Source organism: Camellia sinensis, chromosome 15 (genome assembly GCF_055761805.1).
Source record: "Camellia sinensis isolate YWXY chromosome 15, ASM5576180v1, whole genome shotgun sequence".
NCBI lineage: Eukaryota > Viridiplantae > Streptophyta > Magnoliopsida > Ericales > Theaceae > Camellia > Camellia sinensis.
In genome coordinates this window covers 129,762,830-129,769,783 of record NC_138975.1, presented here as the reverse complement: position 1 = coordinate 129,769,783, position 6,954 = coordinate 129,762,830, and positions in this window count along the sequence as shown.

The window sequence follows — 6,954 nt, the reverse complement described above, 5'->3', positions numbered from 1 at the left end:
TACTTTTCTCCCTTGATTTAACAATAGGCTCAGAGGGTGATTCTCCATCTTGTGTATTATGGCCTCTGGTCATGGGATCTCTTCGGTCTCTATGGTGGATTCCTAGATCAGGTAGTTTCCTGTGTTTGGGGGTTAAGAGTTCATCTATACTTCTAGGTATGAGATTTGAGAATGGTGCATTTGGTGTTTGGTTTGAAGGTACTTCCTTTGATGTCTTACCCAGTAATATTTCTGGGGTTGCAATTTCTTTTCCCAAAGGACTGGGATTGGCAGTCGACTGAGCATTAGGCTAGTGGCTACAGGTTGCCTGGGACAGAGTGTCTTTGTCTTTGGCTTCGTTAGCCTTAGGGGAGGACTGATCTGGTTGGCTATGGATTTGTTTTTGATTCGTGGCAGGCTATTGTGGGTTTGGATCTTGTGGATTGGTGGCTTTGATCTGGCTTGACCCAGCATGGGTTTGAAAGTGTGGGTTGGATGCTTCCTTATCTATGCCCAGTCTTGTAGTTTTCTTCCCTTTACTGTGGGCTTCTTCTTGTTGGATTCATTTACCCAATTCTGTGAACCTATTTGTGTTTGGGCTTGACGTAGGTGGTTGGGCTTTTCTGTTAATTATGGCCTTATGAGTTCTCTTAGTGACCATCATCTAAGGCCTATATGTATCTTCTTCTCCGCCTGTTTGTTGTAGGTTACTGTTGGTAACAGAGGTAGCCGTTGTAGCTTGATCTTTGTTTCCTAAAACGGCTAGTTGTCTTTCCTCCACCGGCGGCATGGTCCGATGAGCCTCTTGTGGTTTGGGCTTCGCCGCTTGGTATTTGCACAATTCTTTGCGATGATCTACCCTGCCACAGAAAAAACAGAATCAGTGGATGGATTCATATTCTATATTGTAGCTTTTCTGTCCTAATATGAATCGTGGACATAGTGGCTGCTTAGATCCACTTCAATGCACACCCGAGCAAATCAACCTTTGGTAGCCATACCTGTGGTCAGATCAATTTTCAGGAGTTTACCAATCTATCTGGCTATTACATAGAGCACTTTCTCTTAGAAAATATTCTATCGAAAGCTCTGAAAACCTAACCCATGTGACGATAGAGGTTCAAAGACTTTCGACACCTTAAAGTCAAGCTCCCATTTACGCACCGTAAGGTAGTGGTCCACGATGACCCACGGTCAATGATGAAAATTTGAATAAGGAGTAATTGTTGGGTAAGTCTATAGTACATTTTGTTTAAAAAATGTATGGTACATCGAAAATCAATGGCTCAGATTGAGCCACATCATTAAAAGTGACCTGGTAAGCAGGTCACTTTTTATAGTTATGAGCTAAAATCATATTTGTTCATAACTATAATCAAATTAATCATAACTTAGTTATGAGCTCTCATCACTTATCTCATAACCATATCTCATAACCAGCACCATTTTGTTGATAACCAATATCATATATTTCATAACTACAATCACATATCTCATAACTACATCTCATAACCAATATCCTTTAGCTCATAATCACAACACTCTGATCATAACCACTATCACATATCTCATAACTATTAATCACATATCTCATAACTACTACTCATATAGCTCATAACCACATCTTATAACCAATCCCCCTTTGACTCATAACCAACATTACATATCTCATAATCAACACCCTTTTACTCATAACCACATCACTTTGATCATAACCAATATCACATATCTTATAACTAATAACCACATATCTCATAACCAAACACCCTTTTGACTCATAACTACATCACTTTGCTCATAACCAAAATCACATATCTCATAATCAACAATCATATATCTCATAACCATTACCCACATATCTCATAACCAACACTCTTTGGCTCATAACTAACATCACATATATCATAACTACTAATCACATATCTCATAACACCCTTTGGCTCATAGTCACACCACTTTGATCATAATTAACATCACATATCTCATAACCATTAGTCATATATCTCATAATCAATACTCTTTGGCTCATAACCATACCACTTTACTTATAATCACTAATCACATATCTCATAACCAACATTCTTTGGCTCATAACCACATCACTTTACTTATAACCACTAATCACATATCTCATAACCAACATTCTTTGACTCATAACCACACCACTTTACTCATAACCACTAATCACATACTCATAATCAACATTCTTTGGCTCATAACCACACCACTTTACTCATAACCACTAATCACATATCTCATAACCAACATTCTTTGGCCACACCACTTTACTTATAACCACTAATCACATACCTCATAACCAACATTCTTTGACTCATAACCACACCACTTTACTCATAACCACTAATCACATATCTCATAACCAATCCCCCTTTGACTCATAACCAACATTACATATCTCATAATCAACACCCTTTTGCTCATAACCACATCACTTTGATCATAACCAATATCACATATCTTATAACTAATAACCACATATCTCATAACCAAACACCCTTTTGACTCATAACTACATCACTTTGCTCATAACCAAAATCACATATCTCATAATCAACAATCATATATCTCATAACCATATCCACATATCTCATAACCAACACTCTTTGGCTCATAACTAACATCACATATATCATAACTACTAATCACATATCTCATAACACCCTTTGGCTCATAGTCATACCACTTTGATCATAATTAACATCACATATCTCATAACCATTAGTCATATATCTCATAATCAATACTCTTTGGCTCATAACCATACCACTTTACTTATAATCACTAATCACATATCTCATAACCAACATTCTTTGGCTCATAACCACATCACTTTACTTATAACCACTAATCACATATCTCATAACCAACATTCTTTGACTCATAACCACACCACTTTACTCATAACCACTAATCACATATCTCATAACCAACATTCTTTGGCTCATAACCACACCACTTTACTTATAACCACTAATCACATACCTCATAACCAACATTCTTTGACTCATAACCACACCACTTTACTCATAACCACTAATCACATATCTCATAACCAACATTCTTTGGCTCATAACCACACCACTTTACTCATAACCACTAATCACATATCTCATAATCACATCTCATAACCAATACCTTTTGGCTCGTAACCATACCATTTTGATCGTAACCACCATCACATATCTCATAACCACATCTTATAACTAACATCATTTTCACCAATAACCCCTAACTTTGATCATAACCAACTCAAAACCACTAACCACATATCTCTATTTTAGATTTACTTACTAAATACAATAAAAAGGGTAATATACAAACAATATACATTTTAAAATATTTATATACACAGACATACATATAAATAATTTGACTAAATTTTAATAAAAAATGTGTTGAAAATTTTTATCTACGATTCACTACAAGAAAAGTGGGCTTATGAGACGGAACTTTTTTGCGACGGCACAACTTGCCGTCTCAAGCAAAAAATGTGACTTTTTGAGACGGCATAACTTGCTGTCGCCAAAAAATGTGACTTTTTGAGACGGCACTTTCTTTTCTTTATCTCTCTCATCTCTCTTCTCTTTACCTCTCTCACTTATCTCTCTCTGTTTTTCTCTCGTTTATCTCTTTTCGCTCTTTTCTCTCTCTCTCTCTCTCTATCTCTCTCTTTGTCTATACCTTTTCATCCATTTTTTCATCTCCATCTCTCTCTTCTCTTTCTCTCTCTCTCTCTCTTACTCATCACTCTTCTCTCTATATTTGTCTGTCTATTTGTCTCTCTCTCTCTCTGTGTCTCTCACTCATCTATTTCTTCTCTCATTTCTTCTCTTTCTGTCTCTTTCGTTCATCTCTCTTCTCTTTATCTCTCTTGCCCATCTCTCTTCTCTTAATCTCTCTCATCTTTCTCTGTCTCTCTCGCTCATCTCTCTATCTTTCTCTCTGTCTCTCTATCTTTCTCATTGTCTCTCTCGTTCATCTCTCTTCTCTCTATCTCTCTTTGTCTCTCTCGTGTATCTCTCTTCTCTCTGTCTCTTTTCTGTCTCTCACTCTCTATCTCTATCTCTATTTCTTTCTCTTTCTCTTTTTCTCCCTCTCTCTTCTACCACTATGTTTGCGTTGCTCACTCTCTCCCTCCCGTCTTCTCTATTTACTGAGCTCCCTCTCGATTTATCGATCCACTACAAGAAAATGCACTTTTAGCGACCACTTTGTCTCTCTCTCGCTCATCACTCTGTCTCTCTTTCTCTCTCTCTCTCTCTCTCCTTTATCTGTCTCTCATTCATCTCTCTCTCACCACCCATCTCCTCTACCACCTTCACCACTACTGCAAACGCCATTCCACCACCACCACTACTTCCACTGTCGCCACTTCACCTCTACGACTACCATGACTACTACCATTGCTACCACTCCACTACCACCACTACTACTACTACTATTATTACCTCTCATCCACCGCCGCCACTCCATCTCCCATCTCTCATACCACTACCACAACTTCATCACTAATCTCCTTCGCCATCACCACCACCACCACCACCACCTCTTATCCATCACTTTCACCACTATTGTCGCTCCCTTTCCTCTACTACAAAAAATTTGTTTGATTATGATTTTTTAATAGAGTGTTGAATTGAGTTTTGAATTGTATGTGGAATTGAGTTTTGAAAGTTTGATGTGACATGTGAAATAAAAAAATTTGTTTGGTGATGAGTTTTTAAAATAGTTTTCAAAACTTAATTCAATATATAATTGATAATCAAATACATAACTCATAACTCGATATCCGTATTTTTGATCAACAGTCATAACCAAACTATTTTTAAAATACTCAAATAAAAAAATGTTTTTTTTTTCAATTAATTGTTTTTAAGTAATTTTTTTGAATATTTTTTTTTCAAATCATTTTTTTTTTCAAACAACTTTTATGTCAATTATTTTCTGTCAATTAATTTTTTTGTCAATTAATTTTTTAAGCATGTATAAACATTAAAAATATTAAAAATATTTAAAAAATTAAAATATTAAAATATTTAAAAAATTAAATATTAAGAATATTAAAAATATTCCGAAAATCTAAACCTAAAAACCTCAATTTCCCCCGTCTTTCCCCATTTTTTTTCATTTCCTTTTAGGTTTGTAGAGCCCATTACCCACCACCCGCCACCATTTTCCACTACCGTCTTCCGCCACCACCACCCACCCCCTACCACCACCTGCCACCACCACCCACCACCCGCTACCATCACCCACCAGCCACCACCGACCTGTCACCCACTCACCACCACCACCACCACCTACTTGCCACCACCACTCATTACTTACCTGCCACCACCATCCACCACCTGACACCACCAACTACCCACCACTACCAGCCACCTACCACCCACCCACCCGCTACCACCACCCATTACCACCCCCCACCACCACCCACCTGCCACCCACCTGCCACAACTACCCACCATCCACCACCACCACCACTCGCTACCACCTACCACCCGCCACCGTCACCCACCCACCCACCACCACCACCACCCGCCACCTACCCGCTATCCGCCACCCACTTGCCACCACCACCACCACCCACTCGCTACCACCCACCACCCGCCACCGTCACCCACCCACCCACCATCACCACCCACCATCACCCGCCATCCACTTGCCACCACCCACCACCCACACCACCACCACCACCACTACCACTATCACCCACCTGCTACTGCCCACCACCCGCTACCATCACCCACCCGCTACCACCCACCATCCGCCACCCACCTACCACCACCTGCTACTACCACCACTACCACCCACTCGCTACCACCCATCACCCGCCACCGTCACCCACCCATCCACCGTCACCACTTCCCACCACCGTCTTCCGCTGCCACTTGCCACCACTTGCCATTTCTCACTCTTTTTTATATTTTTAAAATTTTTTAAACATTTTGTCAATTACCAAACACGTTTGTAGTTTATGTTTTTCTAAAAATAAATAAAAACCAGTTTATAAAATTTTTGTAAACATAAACTGAAAACGTAAACGTTAACAAACACAACCTAAATGATTGTCTTAGTTTAAAAATTTGAAGAAAAAACGTAAACTAAAAAAATGAGTTTACGTTTTCAGTTTTCAATTTTTTTTTTCAATTAATTTATTTTCAATTAATTTTTCAAATGATTTTTTTCGAAATAATTTTTTTTTTCAAATAAATATTTTTTTAATTATTATTTTTCAATTAATTTTTTTTTTCAATTAACTTTTTTTTTTCAAATAATTTTTTTTTCAATTATTTTTTCAATTAATTATTTTTTTCCCAATTAATTTTTTTTTCAATTATTTTTTTAATTAACTTTTTTCAATTATAATGTGTGTGATCCCATTGTTATAAATAATAAAAATAAATATAAATATTTTAGGCCTGAACAAATATATTTTTTAGTTTATATTTTTAAAATTTTGTAAACATATGTTCAAACCAAACGCGTTTGTAATTTATGTTTTTCTAAAAATAAACAGAAACCAATTTAAAAAATTTTTGTAAACATAAACTAAAAACGTAAATATTACCAAACACTACCTTATAGTTTCTGAAATTTTGTCTATTATGTTTATGCCAATTTATAGTGTGATTATACATTTTGTAATTGATGAGTAAAATATTTTTTTTATTAATTTTACTTAATAAAAATATATAAGAATTTATATTAAAAATAAATAAAAAAAAATTGAGTATAAATTGATAAAATTATAAATTAATAATTTATTTTATTATAAGACTCTAATTATTTTAATTTTTTTTATTATGATTATTACATAATTCCCCCAAATAATTTCGGCCAAAAATTTGAACAAACATCCAAATTTCCAGTGAAAATCAAAATTCCCTCCTCTCCCTCAGACCCTTTCTTCATCCCAAACGTCTTTAATTTTTTTTTATTATGATTATTACA